At 39.4% G+C, this 19,087-nt stretch overlaps 1 protein-coding gene across 1 annotated transcript in view; it reads right to left on the reverse strand.

Moving 5' to 3' along the window:
• GFRA1 (GDNF family receptor alpha 1) overlaps positions 1-19,087 on the reverse strand; it is a 246,857-nt gene that overhangs the window by 17,069 nt on the left and 210,701 nt on the right. The window lies entirely within an intron of this gene.

Consider the following 19,087-nt stretch of genomic DNA (forward strand, 5'->3'; position numbering starts at 1 on the left):
CGTAAGGAATCCCGATCCAGAAAGGGACGCAACTGGCGAATCAGGCGGACCTGATAAAAAGCCCCCCTGGCCACGGCCATCATATGCTCTTCTAAAGACAGCCGTGCATCCAGGAGGACGCCCAAGTTGCGAGCCCTATCCGTGGGGGCCAATAACTCGCCCCCAATAGCCAGCGATGGTACCAGCTGGCTATATCGGGACACCGGAAGCCACAGCCACAGCCACTCGGTCTTGGAAGGGTTGAGTCGGAGCCAAGCTTACTTTTAATTAAATGCCTACAATGCCTCTGATATATTTTCACATCAGGTCTCAGAATAATGTTTCAAACCTTTTTGAACTTTGTACTTTTCCTCTGAAAAATACTGCCACCTTTCACTGGTTTAATCATACCATGGAGGTGATATTTATTTAGGCCAGTTTTGTCCTTTTATCAATGATGACATCTCTCATCATCAAAGCAAACGCTACACTAATGTGAGTAGGTACCATTTTCATGAACTTTGCATTGTGCTGCTAAGTTGTGAGGGTAGAAAGCATTCTGTAAAAGCCCAAGGCCAATTGTATTCATGTCATGCATTTTGAAACCTGAGTCCTATTATTCAAATCACCTAAAAAGATCGAGAAAGCTATTTTTTACAGTGTTTAAGAATTAAAGGCCAAAAAGCATAAAAGGTCTGAAAAGGCAAATTTCTTTTATGAATGGTGAAATTTGAATCCTTCAAAGGACAAGAGGCCAATTTCTCTTTAGCCTGACAGATGCTAAAGTGAAAATTGTAAACAGTACTGACTGACTAGAACTTGCATGTAATATATTCTAACATTCAGCATTTCTCTTTGCTGAACTGAATGCAACACTGTGGTAATATTTAGAGCAGGTAAATAAAGAATACACCTACATACATAGCTGCAACAGTTACCAAGAGCCGAGGTAGTGCAGTGGTTAGAGTGCAGTACTGGAGGCTACTTTAGCTGACTGCTAGCTGCAGTTCAAATCTCACCGGCTCAAGGTTGACTCAGCCTTCTATCCTTCCGAGGTGCGTAAAATGAGAACTCAGATTGTTGGGGGCAATATGCTGACTCTGTAAACCGCTTAGAGAGGGTTGTAAAAGCACTATGAAGCAGTATATAAGTCTTAGTGCTATTTCTATATAATTAATTTGGGCTAGTACTTTGAAACAATAGCTATTTAGTAAAAAATTCTCAGTTGAGCCAAGTATACCCAACCATGAATCTTATGACTATATTTAAAAAGATGTTATTTAATGCAATTGTGGGCAATCTGTGACCTTCCTCAACAATTATTGAATTAAATGTCCTAATAGTTCATATCGTTTTTAAGGACTACTAAAAAGAAATACCTATTTAAAAAATTCAGGCAATGTGAGTTGCACAGACTGATCATCCTCAGGTTTTTGCAAGAATCAAAGCTGTTGGGAAAGCAAATCCTTTCAGCCATGCTAGAATTAGTAGACCTGATTTAACAGCATATTAAGAAATGCTTAGACTGGAAGGTAGTGACCATTTCCTCAGTACAAGGTCACAAAATATGATGTTACAGCAGTATTGTTGTTGCTATTTTAATTTCTTTGTTTCTTAGTGAAGCAAACCATGAAATGTTCTGATAAAAATTGGACTTTGCAAGTGCACACCATAGTGATAATGCCCTACTTTACATGGTCTGTTCTTGACTTGCCAAATCTAGTTAAATAGGCAAAAATGCAAAAAGAACTAGTCTCAAAAATATTAAAACTTTATATGTTTATATCTATCTATCTATCTATCTATCTATCTATCTATCTATCTATCTAACTATCTATCTATCTATGTCTCTATCTCTATCTCTACTATCTATCTATCTATCTATCATCTACACATACACATACATACATACACACACAGGAATCTCATATAAATGAGATTCCTGTATTTCAACTAGAGTCAAATTTCATTCTTTTACAAATATCATTAGATAATCAGAAGTGACAAATAAAACTGTCAGAAGTAGAGGCTATTTATTATATTTGTGTATGTGTGTGTGTAGATGTTTCATTAACATCTTTCATAAACTAAATTTTCAAATATCCAAAGTGTTTTAAAAAATTAAATTTGGTCTGCATGGAAATGTTACAAAACTTATTTACAAATTACACTTATTTACCTTGAGCAATTAAAAAAAAATACTGGAAGACCTAATGCACTTAATTTCCTGCAGTAAATTAAACATATTTTTAATGTTGTACAAAGTATGCAAGCTTAATTCATTCTCTACTTAGCTAAATATGTTCTTATTTGAATTAATTTTTATTTTTCCCCAATACCAATAATATAATGATTAAAGGAGAAAAATAACCTACTGTCAAAATACTGTTTATCATATGAATGAACTGACAATGTCTTTGCATATAAAATTATTACTGGAAATATTATAATAATAATATGCTGTTATTAAAAGTTGGATTATGGCATCTAAATAACTTCTTTCCATATACTCAGTTCTCTCTGTTTGAAATAGTATTGTTTGCGATTTAGTAATCTTGCGCATGTTATTAATGCATCCAGAAAAAAAGTGATAGAAAGTAAATCATAAATAGGAGTATAGTGAAAAAGGCTGCAGGTATACTGTGTTTCCCTGAAAATAAGACCTTGTATTATATTTTTTTGAACTCTAAAATAAGCACTTGGCCTTATTGCCATGCGCTCAAAAGCCCGATTGGGCTTATTATCAGAGGATGTCTTATTTTGGGGGAAACAGGGTATATTGTGTAACCTGAAAAATATCAAAATATATCAGAGTGATTTATTAAGGAGTGTAGATTATTTAAGACAGTTAAGATTGCATCAGTGCCTGCTGACTGGAAAAGTGGCATTAATATGAGGTGCCACAAGGGTCGGTCCTCTCACCCCTTTTGTATAACATTTATGTAAAGCCGCTGGGCAAGATCATTCGTGGTTTCGGGGTGAAGTACCACCGGTACACTGATGACACCCAGCTGTACATCTCCACCCCGGACCACCCCAACGATGCCCTTGAAGTGATGTCCCGGTGTCTGGAGGACGTGCAGATCTGGATGGGGAGGAACAGGCTCAGGCTCAACCCATCCAAGACCGAGTGGCTGTGGTTTCCGATGTCCCGATATAGTCAGTTGACACCATCGCTGACTATTGGGGGTGAATCGCTGGCCCCAACAGAGAGGGCTCGCAACTTGGGTGTCCTCCTGGATTCACGGCTGTCTTTAGAAGAGCACTTGACAGCCGTGACCGGGAGGATTTTTCATCAGGTTCGCCTGATTCACCAGTTGCGTCCCTTTCTGGATCGGGACTCCCTACACACAGTCACTCATGCCTTCATCACTTCCCGCCTGGACTACTGTAACACTCTCTACATGGGGCTCCCCTTGAGGAGCACCCGGAGGCTCCAACTGGCGCAGAGTGCGGCTGCGCGGGTGGTTATGGGAGCAACATGGCGCTCCCATGTGACACCTCTCCTGCGCGAGCTGCACTGGCTCCTGGTGGTCTTCCGGGTGCGCTTCAAGGTTTTGGTCACCACCTTTAGAGTGCTCCATGGCTTAGGACCTGGTTATTTACGGGACCGCCTACTGCCACAACCAGCCTCCCACCGGCCGGTACGCTCTCATAGACAGGGGCTCCTCTGGGTGCTGTCAGCCAAACAATGTCGACTGGCGGCCCCCAGAGGGAGGGCCTTCTCTGTGGGGGCACCCACTATCTGGAACGAGCTCCCCCCAGAGATACGGAGGATCCCGATCTGCACACTTTCCGCAGTGCTCTTAAGACCCTCCTATTCCAGCAAGCCGGCCTGGCCTAATTTTCTCCCCTTTTTTAAAATTCTTTTAAATCAAAATTTTAATCTGTTTTAAATTATTGGAATTTTTAATTGTGTCGGGATAAATTATTTAATCTGGTTTTAATTATGGTTTTAATTATGGTTTTAATTATGTTTCTAACTTTTGTATCTATGCATTTTATTCTGTGCCTGTTCACCGCCCTGAGTCCTTCGGGAGTAGGGCGGTATATAAATTTTAATAAAAACAAAAAACAAAACAAACAAAAACAATATTCCCTTATTCAACAAATTAGGTAAGATCCAGAAGTCAGTTTGTTATGGGGGTCCAGGAAGGCAGCCAGCAGGATTCTAACTAAAAACATATAAGAATTGATGGACTCTTAGGAAATACAAAAAGATTTTACATTGTACAGAGGATGTGCAGAACAGATATTTGCTTTCAGCAAATATCTGAGAAATATACAGATGTGAAAAAAATATTTATTGATTTAGACCAGGTGTGTCAAACTTGTGGCGTAATGTTGTCATCATGTGATATATCATGACTTTTTCCCCCTTCGCTAAAATGAGGGTGGGTGTGGCCAGCATGTGACGCATCCGGCCCATGGGCCACAAGTTTGACACCCTAGATTTAGATAAATTGTGTGACAAAATATGTTTAATTCTGAGCTTGAATTAAGGAATTTCTGGAGCACATATGGAATTGAGGATTGACTGATGAATATGATAAGAAGAGTACATGATGGAAGTAAAATATGCATTGAATTATGTCATGGGTTTTTAATATATTTATGGATAGGTTCAATATATAATGAATTCTTGTGGTGACACTAGAAACACATTGATTAGGGATGGCAATATTTACTTATTGATAACATTTATATGCCACTCCTCTCACTGTCAAGTGACTCTGGTGGCTTCCAACAATATAAAATGATAAGAACATCAAAACATTCAACATTAAGAATTAAAACATTAAAATTAACCAAGAACTACGGTAAGATGAAAAGAGACCAAAGGGTAAATGGAGTGCAGATGGGATCTTCTACTAATCTACTAAACACCTCCAAATGGGACACCCCCATTGGGCCAGAGCTGGTTATGACAGGTGTGAAAGATGAGGACCACATATGATGTTCCAATTAAACTGATTTATTGCTCATGCTTACGCACAAGAATCTACGCAGCTAATGGCTAGCACTATTTCAGCACTGGATAAGGGTTAATGAAATTCAACAGATGTTGGACTTAGTCTGTTTGTGGCTACATAAAAATTCTAGGCTGATTCTTCTTTTGAGCCTACTCTCAGTTTCTGCCACTCCTTTTCCTACAGTTGGCATATTTTTTTTTTGTATTCTTTTATATACAGATGATGCCATGTGGTTAGCTGAGAACCACCATGATATATTTGGCAAATGTTAGCTTATATGATACAGGTAGTCCTCGACTTACAACAGTTAATTTAGTGACCGTTCAAAGTTATAACAGCACTGAAAAAAGTGGGTTATGACCGCTTTTCACAGTTACAACCTTTGAAGCATCCCCATGATCATGTGATCAAAATTCAGATGCTTGGCAACTGGTTCATATTTATGTCCATTGCTGAGTCCTGGGATCACATGTTCCCCTTTTGTGACGTTCTGACCAGCAAAGTCAAATGGGGAAGCCAGATTCACTTAACAAGCATTTCACTAATTTATAAACTATAGTGATTCACTCAACAACTGTGGCAAGAAAGGTTGTAAAATGGGGCAAAACTCAATTAACTAATGTCTCACTTAATAACCAAAATTTTGGGCTCAATTGTGATTGTAAGTCAAGGACTACCTGTACAATGAATAGTAGATATCTGAAACTTAAGATATCAAACCAAAGGGTTGACAGAGAAAACAGTAAACAATTGCATCAATAGCAAAGACCCAAAAAAGTGTAAGTACTATGGTAGCAGAAAGATGTTGGGTAATATGTATTATGTTGTGAGAAATAGTTTGTTAAAGGAAACAAAAATGAGTATGCATAAGTGAGTACTTCAGTCCATTATATGGAAGTGAAGATTCAGGACAAACAAATTCAAACTGAACACAGTGGAATGTGCTATGCAATCATGTTTGTGTGGTTAACAAAAATAAAGAGATAGAAAAAAAAATGACTAAATGCTCATTGAATGTGGATGAAATACAGAAGTGAATGAACAGTCTGCAAGAAGTAATGCTATGGTGATTTGGTTCCATAGAGAAAATGAATGAGGATAGAATTGCAAAAGGAATTTATACAGTAAAGAAAAAATGAATAGACTGAAAGAAAGAAAAAAAACCCAAGAATGTAAAAAATGAGAAACCTGAATTTAAGGAAAAGTGTTACTAGAATCAGAGTAAGCATGGTTTGCAAGGATAGAAAAGTATGGAGAGATAAAGTGAATGGTGTAGCATAAATTACTTTTGACTTTATTTCTTTTTATCTTTCTTACTTTATTTCTTTAGCATCTTTAGATTAGTATTTCTGACTCCTTTTAAGTTCACTGCATAATGTTTTTTACCCTAAAGGGAACAGAATGATGGGCATCCATGTATCAATATTAAACCATTAGATTTGTATGGTGAAAAGTTAAAATTTCATAGGAAGTAGCTTCCATGCTGGACACTGGGTGGAGGATTATCCACTACCATGGAAGTCTATCAATTCTGCATCAGATTTTCATAAAGGAGAGTATTGTAATAAAGTAGTGAAAACAAATGGACTATTTAACTTATTTTCTTTACTTGAGAAATGGTGTGCTCTTGGAGAACGATAACTATAACAATAAAATATCACTGCTTGTTTTAGAGATGTTCAATAGCTTTTGACAAAATGCTAGCTTTATAAGTACTTACTGCTGCTTTTAAGAAGCACATGTTATTTTCAAATAAACAATTATTAAGCCATAAAACAAAACTGCATGATTCCTATTGGGGTAATCTGTTTTTACAGTTAGCTATAACATGCTACACTTATCATAACATAAGAAAAATGCTTAAGAGTTTTAGAATCTATTTTTTTCTCACTCCTCTTAAAATATTCATCATCGATACCCCAATTCTACTATTTTTTTAATCCAATCACAGCAGTTGTTAAGTTAGTAACACAGTTGTTAAGTAAATCTGGCTTCCCCCTTGACTTTGCTTGTCAGAAGGTTGCAAAAGGTGATCAGATGACCCCGGGACACAGCAACAGGCATAACTATGAGTCAGTTGCCAAGTGTCTAAAGTTTGATCATTTGACCATGGGGATGCTTCAACAGTCTTAAGTGGGAAAAACAGTCTTAATTCACTTTTTTTCCAGGGCCTTGTAACTTTGAAAAGTCACTAAATGAACTGTTGTAAATTGAAGAGTATCTGTATGAAGTTAATCATAAAAAAATTCAAACCTTACTCCTAGCATAACACCTTATTCACTTTTATTATTTCTCACTATCTATCGTTATGCTCTCAAAATTAGAGGTACAGCTCTTGAGCCCAGGTCATATTTGATCTTGGCCAATGGTAATTATTCTGATTTCCAGGAGTTGTTGTCCTATCTTTCTCACTATTTCTACCACACCTTTCCACACTTCCACCTCTGTCTCTGTCTCGGTCTCTGTCTCTGTCCCTCTGTGTATGTGTCTGTTTCCCCCCCCTCTCTCTCTCACACACACACACACGCACGCACACACACACACACACACACATAGATATAGACAAAATAAACCCTTGTATCAATTTTCCCAGACTGTAACATCGCAGAAACATGCCATTTTGTTCCTAGAAAAATCTCTGTTTGATTGCCTAGTTATTCCTTCTCTGGAGACCTTAAGTTCATTCTTAAAATACCCTGGAAACGGAAAAGTAGGCAACAACATAGGCTAACAGAGCTTCTACCAACATTTGTAGGAGTTCTGAGGGGTATTATGCTTTTGCATCTGAATTTTTATTTATTGCTAGGAAGAAAGAAAACCCTTGTGCAATAAAATGAAGGTAAGAATTTGATTAATTTGTATAAATGTCATGGAAATTGCCAAGTAGTAACCTCCTGAGTAGTAAAGCGCCGAGCATTAGGTAGCCTGCCAAACTGCCATGTCAGAATTAATTGCCCATCATAATATCAGCAAGCATAATACAGCCTCAGCCACTATGGATGCATTTATTTCTCAGGCTTCTTGTAAGTGGTCTAATGAAAAACCAAGGAATAAAGGAACTCACTAATTTACATGATTCCTATTTTTGTATGCTGAAAAGCTGTCAACACTGGAATATAATAAAGTGTTTGAAGATAGGCTCCCATGTCAATCCAGACCTTGATGCTTTTAAACCACATTCTACCATCACACTAAGCCAAAAAATATCTAAAATATATAAGGGGACTTCACCCTTATATGAACAACACTAAGGGACATTTAATTCTGTTTGGAGGATATGTAAAAAGCTAGAAAATTTCAGGTTCAAATACAAACGTTGGTTCAGAGGAACTTTAAAGATTAACACACAAATTGGGACCAGAGGTTTTTCTTTTGGGATTTATTTATTTCAGGGGTGGGCAACTGTGGTCCTTTTACAACCTGTGGACTTCAACTCCCATAATTCCTGCGACAGCCAAGCTGGCTGTCTCAGGAATTATGGGAGTTGAAGTCCACAGGTTGTAAAAGGGCCACAGATGCCCACCCCGATTTATTTAATTGTTTGTCAACAAGTACAAGGAAACAAGTATAGACATAGACATGGACACATGAAAAAATGGCACAAATAAATGGATATAAATAGGCAAAACATAGCCATAAACACATAAAATGATTACATATAAATGGGAACAGTAGGATAGGAACGATAGGCACGCTAGTGCGCTTTTGCATGTCCCCTTAAACTGATAGACAAATAGTTGGAAAAAAGTTATGGAAATTCGTATTTGTACATGATAACTGCAGCAAGATAATGTGCATGCACAGAGATGAAATAATTCAACATTACCCACAATAGAGGAATGGATGGTAAAGATGATGGAACTTGCTGAGATGGTTAAATTAACATTTTTGTTCAGAGAAAACACTTCCAATTTGCTGATTGGAAACCCTTTATGGACTTTTTTGCATAAAGCAGAAAAAAATGCTTATAATTTATAGTTTGATGACTAGACAAAAGAAATTATAGAAAAATGGTATCTGTTTTAACCACAGAGTAAGAGGTAATTTATATTGTACTTATAACTATTGTAAAGAAGCTTGGAAGCTACTTCTTTGTATCATGTTTCTTTCTTTTCTATTTTTTCTTTTCTTGCTCTTTTCTTTTCTTTCTTTCTTTCTCTCCCTCTTCTCTCTTTCTTTCCATCTTTTTCTTTTCTTTTTCTTATTTTATGTTACTTTCATATTAGTTTTTATTTCCCTTTTTTTAGAATATTACATAAAATTATATTAAAAAGAGTAAATTAACTATATTATGATTTAAGATCTTCCAGTGCTTCAAATCTGTTCTCTAATAAGTGCTTCAAAATAAACAGGAGTCAAATGTAGTACCAGTCTATAATACTATAAAGCAATCTCATACTTTTTGGGAATCATGAAGCACTTCTGAAGCTATACAGTCCTGAGAATAGTCATGACTGATTTAAGATGCTGAAAGGCTATTTTTCTGTTTCTGTCTATTTTTTGAAGACTGAATATGAAATGCTTCAAAACCCTAATAACAGTGGTCACTAGAACTTTATTTTGATTAAAACATTTAGTATTAATTAAACAGATCAGCTTGTTGAAAGCCTGCATAGATGTCAACAGTTTCTCTTATATTTGTTTATATGGAATTTAGAATTTCAATTTTTATCTTGCTTTTCCATTCCAGAGTCCTCAAGAAGGTTAAAATAAAAATGATATTCAGAACATTTAAAACCATAATTAAATCATCATTACTCAATCCCCAAAGCTCCACTTAAGTAGGAAAATCTTGACTCCTTTGCTAGCAACATAGGAAAATTGCAATGGTTATGGTAATAGATGTATTCTGACTGCATAATAATGTCTCTATGATATCCAATTATCTTTCTATTCTGCCCCAGCCATAAGAGGCTGTTGAATTTTCCCCCTACAAAGTTGGTGTGTAATCTGGGGCTCTTTTTGAACTCAATGAGCAGGTGGCAGCTGTGTTCAGGAAAGCCTTGGCTTTATCTGGTGTGCCAGGTGCACCCTTTCAGATTGTGGCCCTTCAGATATTCATACCCTGGTCGCTTCATGGCCTGACTATTTAAATTTGCTTTACATGGGACTTCAGAGCAGGCCATGTCCTAGTATGCCCATGTAACACTTCTGCCTCTTTATAGCTGTACTGGATGCCAATTTACTTCCAGGCGCTATTCAGAATTCTGGTTCTTATCTATAAATCCCTATATATCATGCAGCCTGCTTGCTTGTGGGGTTACCTGTTACCATTGTATTTCATTTGATCAGACAGGGATGGCAAATTTCAAATAAGCAAGACTATTCATTGGGATTCTGGAAGTATGCCTTCTGGTGATAGCAACCAGCTTTCTGAAATGAGGTTACCTTCCAAGATCCAAATGACTCCCATCTTGCTGATGTTTTAAAGGAGCCTGAGAACCTGATTTTCACACAGTCCTTTGATGCCACTGACTGAAACCTCTTTTTAACCTAGGTTGCCTTTTTTTGTTTTCACTTGGTTTGTTTCCCTGCCATATATACTCTTTTTGTGTAAACTACCCAAAGTTTCATCATCATCATCATCAATCAATCAACATCATCCAGTTGTATGGAACAATTCTCCTGATTTTTTTGTAGGGAATCTCTTGAGAATCTCATGGACTGAGCTAAAGCCAACAGAGATGGAGCCATGGCAAAAAAAAAAAAAAAAAAATGGTAACATTGACTTTCCAGGATTCTCTCCCTTTCCATCCCCCAATTCCATTCTCTTTCTCCCAAGCATCAACATGCAGGGGAAAAATAGATAACTGTAAGGAAAAGAAGGATATAACTAGGTAGGCATACAGACTTCGATCTAAGGGGTTGGAAAAAAGAAATCTTTACAACATATTGCACTTGAAATAAAATCCCTGGAGATTGGACCAAAATTAAAACTGGGTTAAAAAATAAAATAATTTGTTTCCCCAAATCTATTCTGAACAGAACTTGGATGATGGATATCTGTGCATGTAGGCAACATAAATATTTTCAGAACTGTAATAACTGCAGCTGTGTAGCAGCTACATTTGGCACTGAATATGAAATTCAGCTCTGTAATATTACATATTTTAAGGCTTATTTTTTGAAAACTGATTTTCTTTAATCATATTTAGCACATGTTTTCCTATCACTTATTTGTGTAGTGTCACTTTTTTATATTGTTACTGAAAATCCAAATACTATTAGTCTAGCATAGCAACTTTCATACAATTGGACTGAGTATACTTTAGGCCAGTGGTCACCAACAGGTGGTCCATGGAACACTGGTGGTTTGTGAGAAAATTTTGGTGGTCCACAGAAAAATTATTTGCATTTTTTATATTGCACTAAATCAGGGGTCCTCAAACTACGGCCCCTGGGACAGATACATGCAATGTACATTTGTGTTGCTGCAGAGAATCTCTCCCTTCGGGGTCTTTTTGTGTGGGTCAGAGGGGGACAGAAATTCCAACTGGGCTCTGCTTCAGCCTCCTGGTGCAGGGCTTTGGGCAAAGAAGGGAAGTGCCGCTGGTGGTGAAGAGCCGGACGGCCTTGTTCCAGTGGGACTGCATCATGGCCTGGAACTGGCTGATCATTTCAGCCCGCTGAGCCTCCAGGCGCCGGTACCTGGCCTTGCACTCCCACAGATCTTCCCTCTGCTTGGAAAGCCTATGCTCCTAGTCCTCAATGAGGTGCTTCTGCTGAGCCTCCTTCTCGGTCAGATTCAATATGAACTGAGCTGTCTTTTTCGTGGTGGCTGCTTAGCTCCAACAACTGCTTCCTGTTGGGGCCCTAAGGAGCCCACACTGGCAGGCAAGGAGTGGCTGGGACAGGACAAGTAGAGGCTGGCGAGGCACCCCTCAACATGAGTGACATCAAGTTGGCCATGCCCACCCAGCCAGTCATTAAGCAGATCATATTAATGGTACACAGGATTTAAAATTATGAATTTAGAGGTCCCTGAGGTCCGAAACGTTGGTGACCCCTGCTTTAGGTGACTGTTGAGCTCCTCTCGACACCGCAAGTTGTAGCGGCGACAGTGATCCCTCCAACCACCTTCAACTGTCCGTTAGGCAGTTACAAGTTTCGGGTGATGCCGTTTGGCCTACAGGGTGCCCCGGCCGTATTTATGCAGGTGATAAATGAGGTGCTCCACGAGCACCTGTATTGCGGGGTGCTCGTTTACCTGGACGATATCCTAATCTACACCAAAACGATTGAGGAACATATAGCTTTAGTGCGACAGGTACTTTCCAAATTGCTTTGTGCAAAGCTCTTCGTGAAGTTGTCGAAGTGCGAATTCCATCGCACCCAGTTGGATTATTTAGGATACCGCATTTTGGGAACCGGGATAGAAATGGACCCGAAGAAAGTGAATACAGTATTGGAATGGCAAGCACCTACGACACGGAGACAACTACAGAGCTTCCTTGGTTTCGCGAACTTTTACCGGCAGTTTATCCCCGCGTTCCCCCACATTGCCCTCCCGTTAACCGAACTGTTACGCACAAAGCAGACGGGTATGAAGGCGAAACCAGGACAGATATTAACCTGGACGCTGGATTGTCAAAAGACGTTTGATGGACTAAAAGCTATGTTCTTGCAGGCCCCTGTCTTACGACATCCTGATCCAGCGATATCATTTATTGTGCAAGCGGATGCTAGCGACGTCGCTGTGGGTGCAGTGTTACTGCAACGGACCCATGAAGGAGCATTGTATCCCTGTGCTTACACCTCTCGCAAGTTTTCCGTTACCGAAAGACACTGGGCTATTTGGGAAAAAGAGGCTTTTGCGGTGAGGTGAGCACTGCTTACGTGGCGACACTTGTTAGAAGGCAGCGGTATTAAATTTGAGGTCTGGACGGACCACAAAAATTTAGAGGCACTCCAGAACCCAAGACGGTTATCGCCCAAACAAGTAAGATGAGCACAATATTTCCAGTGTTTCAACTTTGAGTTGAAGTATGTTCTGGGGGGAAAGAACTTTTTGGCAGATGCACTCTCACGGTTACCGCAGTTTGCTAGTAAACGGGAAGACATTGTACAGGCGATGATGCCAAAATGTCAACAGGTAGCCCGAACATCTCATAGCGAATCGTCATCCTCATAGAAAGACGATCTGCAACGGGAATTAGCTACCGATCCATGGGTGTTAGAACATGGAACAATGATAACACACCGGGACGGTTTTGCTTGGGTGAACGATAAACTGTATATCCCTGAGTCGCTGCGACAGTCAAAACAGCTGGTCACTTTGGCTTCTTGAAAACGTTACACTTAGTACGACGCCAATTCTGGTGGCCACGCATGAGAAAGGAGGTTGAACAATATGTAAAAAGCTGTAAAACCTGTGCCATGGCGAAACCTCGGCCAGGAAAGCCTTTCGGCCTCCTGCAAACCGTAGCAGAACCTACCCGGCCTTGGGATGACATCGGCATGGATTTTATCGTAGACCTACCGGACAGTAACGGCAATACGGTGATATGGACTGTGATTGACCTCTTTTCCAAGCAGGCACATTTCATTCCGTGCCACGGGTTACCGTCAGCTAAAAGGCTGGCAAGGATGTTCGTTTGGCATATATACCAGATACATGGGGCACCTCGGCGTATCATTTCAGATAGGGGTGTCCAATTTACCGCAAAATTCTGGCGCGATTTTGTAAGGATGATAGGATCGTCACAGGGCCTCAGTTCGGGCTTTCATCCAAGCACCAACGGGGCCACCGAGAGGGCTAATGCCATGATAGAACGGTACCTACATTGTTATGTAGCATACCAACAGTCCAACTGGTCGGAATTCCTCCCATTTGCCGAAATAGCCTACAATAATGCTGTTCATAGCAGCACAGGTGCTACCCTCTTTCGGGTTGTGTCAGGTAAAGAGTTCTCTGCCATCCCTGACCTAGACATGCAAAGTCAAGAACAGGTTTCCCCCGATATGTGGGCCACCTGTATTAGAAACCAATGGCCACAAATAAAAGAAGCTTTAGAAAAAGCAATGGATTCCTATAAGTACCAAGCAGATAAGAAAAGAGCCGACCATAAACCATTTGCGATAGGAGACCAAGTCTACCTCTCAACAAAATACCTGAAATTACGAACTCCTAGCCGTAAACTAGGCCCCAAGTACCTCGGACCATTCCCTATTGTTAAAGTCATCAATCCAGTAACTGTAGAATTATAACTACCCCCCCTACTGGGTAAGGTTCACCCTGTGTTCCATAGCAGCTTACTGAAACCGGTAGAAAAGGTTAGAGAACACCTGACAAGGCCTGGTCCAGTAGAAGGGAATCACTACGAGATAGAGGAGATACTGGATTCTCGAGTTCATAGGGGTAAAGTACAATACCTAATCAAGTGGAAAGGGTATCCTTTCGAGGAGGCGTCCTGGGTTGGTGCTATTCATGTGAGAGCCAACCGACTGCTTAAGCTGTTCCATAAACGCTATCCACAAAAACCCAGACCATAATATATGGTCTAACACCTTGACCCAATGCTAACATGTCTGTTTATGTTTTCCAGGAGCGTCCTTGGTAGGGGGAGCCGCCTGTCGAGCTCTCTCGACACCGCAAGTTGTAGCGGCGACAGTGATCCCTACCAACCAGGAAATCCTGGCAGTCAGCCTACAGCAGTGAGAAGATCGTGGGGGGGGGGGGGGTGGTTCGGGTATAAAGTCCACACGGTGGTGGTGGGTGCTTATTAAAACTAGGCGGGTGGTCACCCAGCGGCCGGAGTAGGCTATCCAGGCTTCTGACGCCCTGTGCATCCGTCGCGAAGCAAGAGGAGACGTTCCACGCCTGCGCTGCAGAGGCCGTACCCAGAAGGGCGTTGGTAAAGCCGGCGTGAGGATTTAAAAGGCGTTGGGAGGCAGACGCTCCCAACGCCGACTTTGCATGTCTTAACGCTCATGTTCACTTGCCGATGACGGGGCTGTTCGGGTGGATTAAACGACTGAAGCAACTCGAAGCTGTTGGTAGCGTTTTATTTTCCCATCCGGGGCAGACTCGCAGCGGAGGTCTGATAGTGACATAGTCCAACAAATTTAGAAAATACCAAATGGGAGCAGTATGTACACTTGCAAGTCCTATGTTTGTGGAGCACAATGGACCCAAACATATGACAACCATGTCCATTACCTAATGTATCATTGACTTCATTTCGCCCCTTTTTCTTAGGATTTCAGGCAGGCTTGCCAAATAATAATGCTTTTGTATCTGAGTAGCAGTTTTTTTAAAAAGCTTTGATCATTCAGCTTCTTTAGAAAGTCAAATGCTCATGAGTCTACAAGGGCTAGTATTCTACAGACAAATTGAAATGACAGTGTATCCTTCTAATGCTTTCACTGCAAACACAGGAAGATGCATATCAGGGTTTTTACAGAATCCATCTCTTTTAATCACTCCTGTCTGCAGTTAGCAAGGCAAAATGTAGTAAAAGTATCATAACAATCTTTTTTTACTGTCTGGCTATTTAATCAGAACATTGCTAACCTGCAAAACAACTATGCCTGCAAAGAATGCATCCTACTTGAGGTGGCCTCTATACGTATGTGGTCAGGTACATGAAGCATATATTTGAATAGATCACAGCTATTTGAAGTTTCAAGTTTTATGACTCCATTTATGGGAGAAATAATACTGTGGAGCACTGCAGAGAACTGATATTGATTGCATGCCACAATTCCTAAATAATAATATATGTGATGGGAAACACCTATGAGCTTTCTCACATATAAGTACCTGGCATGGTAATTCAGAGCTTTTTGCTTCTTTAGAAAAGGATACGTGTAAAAATGGGAAGGCCAAAGGATTAGTTTCCAAGGGAGGCCTTAAGAGGCCTTCACAGTGGGCAGTGAAGCACTTAGCGTTGAGTTCCCATCATGAGCCTTGCTGAAAATTGCAGGAGTTCAGACTATGCCTAATGTTAGAGATCATAAGTAGCTATAATAAAGCCATGTTTTTATTAGTATTGTTATTATCAAACAATGTGCAGGATTTCTTCAGACATTTTGGCTTAAATTCATAAGGGGCTCTGAGGTTCAGTTCACAGCAAGTGTGAGGAAGCTTCATGGATTTGTAATTCGTAAGTGGGTGAGCTTAAAGAGGAAACAGCAAGGGATGGAGGTATTTTGCTGAAGTGGGAACAGGGGAGCAAATTGTGTATAGTCTGAAACAAAGGGCACAATGTTCTGGATAATCTGTGTTGTTTTATTTGCTATGATCAAGGGAGAACAGACAAGTCAAAAAGTTGTCACTTCTATGAACATTATTGCTGATGGAGTGGGGAGGGAACGAAGAAAAGCAAGGAAAATGTTCACCTGATTGCCTTACAGCTGTGTTTCTCAACCCCAACATGTGTGGATGTCAACTCCCAGAATTCCCCAGTCAGTGTAGAATAAAGCTACTCTAGGAACTAATACAAAATACCCCCTCCCACAGCAATTCTGATTCTGCCCAGAGCTCCCAGTAGAGCTTAGAGATCTGGGCTGCAAAAATCCAGATAATCATTACAAGGGCAGACAACATCTGGTAGCTTTCACATGGTCAGGATCAGAATTACCTGGAGAGAGGAAGGGATGTTTAGACACAGGACAGTTCTGTTTTGTATTTGAGGTATTCTTTTCATTTGTTTTTATAGCTTGAGAATTTCCGAATGTTACCCTAACAAGAACAATGTTTATCTATAGATGATAATAAATGGCAAGGAGATTTAGGTGGTTTATTCCATTTTTCCTGTGGAAGATGCTTTGGCCTACGAGGCTGAGCACTCAGTCACCCACCTCCCCTTCAATTTCTCAAGCAGTTCAGTTCAAGAAACCTATTTCTTTCATTTAGAACTGCTTTGTGAGGGCCAATAACCTAACAGGGAGAGTATCATGCTATAGTGGCACAGTGGTTACAGCCATGGTAATGCAGTGGTTAGAATGCAGTATTGCAGGCTAATTCTGTTGACCGCCTATTGCCAGCAGTTTGGCAGTTCGATTCTCACCGGCTCAAGGTTGACTCAGCCTTCCATCCTTCCAAGATTGGTAAAAGGAGGACCCAGATTGTTAAAGACAATAGACTGACTCTGTAAAATTGCTTAGACAGGTTGTAAAGCACTGTGAAGTGGTATGTAAGTCTAGGTGCTATTGCTATTGCTATTATCTAGGAGTTGATATTATCTCATATGAAAACTCTTGGTACTATAAAAAGTTATCGGAGGAGGAGGAGAAACAATAGCAATATACTTATATACTGCCCCACAGTGCTTTACAGCACTCTTATAAGCAGTTTACAATGTCAGCATATTGCCCCAAACAATCTGGATCCTCATTTTATTGATCTCAGAAAGATGGAAGATTGAGTCAACCTTAATCAGTCAGGATTGAATACCTGGCAGTGGGCAGATACTACAATACTACATTCTAACCACTAAGCCACCATAGTTTCCTCTGCATAAACAATAAATATGCACCATTAGAGGAATAAATAATCACAGGAGGATATTATATAAGCTTTCAGAAACTTACATGAGGTGAGCCTCATGGTAAGTTTATCGAGGAAACTTCTTATAAACCAGCTGGATTAAACTGGAGAACATCTTTTACTGCTTTTGATGAAAAGGGACTGCCATCTACCAAAGGAATATTAAATTTCATCTTATATTTACACTTACACATTTCTGTTGCCATGTTTATTTTATTGCCTTGTCTGTAGTAGATACTTCCTATCTACATTATATTTTGCAATTAAAGTTATTCTATTAAACTATGCTTAATAAAGACTTTCAGCTTTCACCTCCTCAGTGTGTTCATTCCATTTGAAACCAGGAAACTTCTGCCTACATTTCAACATAGCAGGACATTCTGTAGAAAACTGGTTTTCCAAGTTCTTCGCATTTAACTTGGGAAATGTTTAAACTATTAAGTAGGATCAATTCTACAGAGAAAAGGAGCCATAGCAGTGGTTTGTCCTAACACAAGCCACTGTAAGAAATGGGGCTATAACATAACTAAGGTGCAATTTAAACCCAGTGTAGCTATTTTTAGCCATTTTAAGTTGAACAAAGTATCCCAATTCACTTGGAAAAAATATTTTGTTTCATTGTAAGGTATCCACAACAAACCATTACGATGATGAAATTATATGTGGACAAGATGCAAGCTTAATTTACTTGTAGCTGACAATTGATGTAAGTATGCAAGTTGCAGTATTTGTGTAATGAAGTAGTAACATGTTCCTCATTTGTCCCACTATCAATGCAGAAGCCTAGACTTTCATGACTAACTCCTGACACTATTACCGATCTGAAAGAGTTATTTCTCTTCCCAAAAGACGCATTAAGAATGCAGAACCACTATTCCTCTTTTTAGAATAAATTACATCAAAGTATTTAGAAAATTGGGTAAAGGTTTCTTAGTAGAAAAGATTTATACTTATCCTTCTGAGTTTCAGCTTTCGCTGACATAATGCAGTCAGCAAGCTTGTGTTTTACAGAATTTTTATCGCTACTTTGCCCTTAAAATACCAGTGATTTTTCCACTTGGTTTTACAGCAGCCAATTTCACCTAGAAAATGTTTCTCTATTCAAAATAGTATCTCACAGTAATAAAAATAAATTATATGTCATATTTTAACATTTTTGTTTCTGCCTAGATTATACATGCTTTCAAGGTCAGTCTGACAAGATAGCCATCTCATTCTAATCAGTTTGTGAGCATGCTTTACAGAGAAGAATAAAACAGATTTCAAGAATTACATTCTAAAATTTTGAATCAAGACAATCAACAGAAAAAGAGAATGTGCATCATAACGGTTTCTTACATATATATTTGGCACTCTACCCTGCTGGATTTTATTTATTTCTATTTGTTTAATTATCAAATTTAGATACCACCCTTCTTACATTCAAAGTTATTCTGGGTGCAGAATACAGATAAAAAGCACAAAACCATATAAAACACGATATATATAAAGTTCAGCAAAATGACAGGAGAGTAAAAAGAAAACTAAGTTGAAAATTAAAAGGTTGCAGAACACCTTCAGAATGCACGTCCCTAGGATTACATGCCTTTCTTCAACTTCCATGGGAATTGGCAGACCCAGGTCATTCTATCTCTAAGGAAAGATG

Source organism: Pituophis catenifer, unplaced genomic scaffold, assembly GCF_029215685.1.
Source record: "Pituophis catenifer annectens isolate HBS135680 unplaced genomic scaffold, rPitCat1.0.hap2 SCAF_6, whole genome shotgun sequence".
Classification (NCBI taxonomy): domain Eukaryota; kingdom Metazoa; phylum Chordata; class Lepidosauria; order Squamata; family Colubridae; genus Pituophis; species Pituophis catenifer.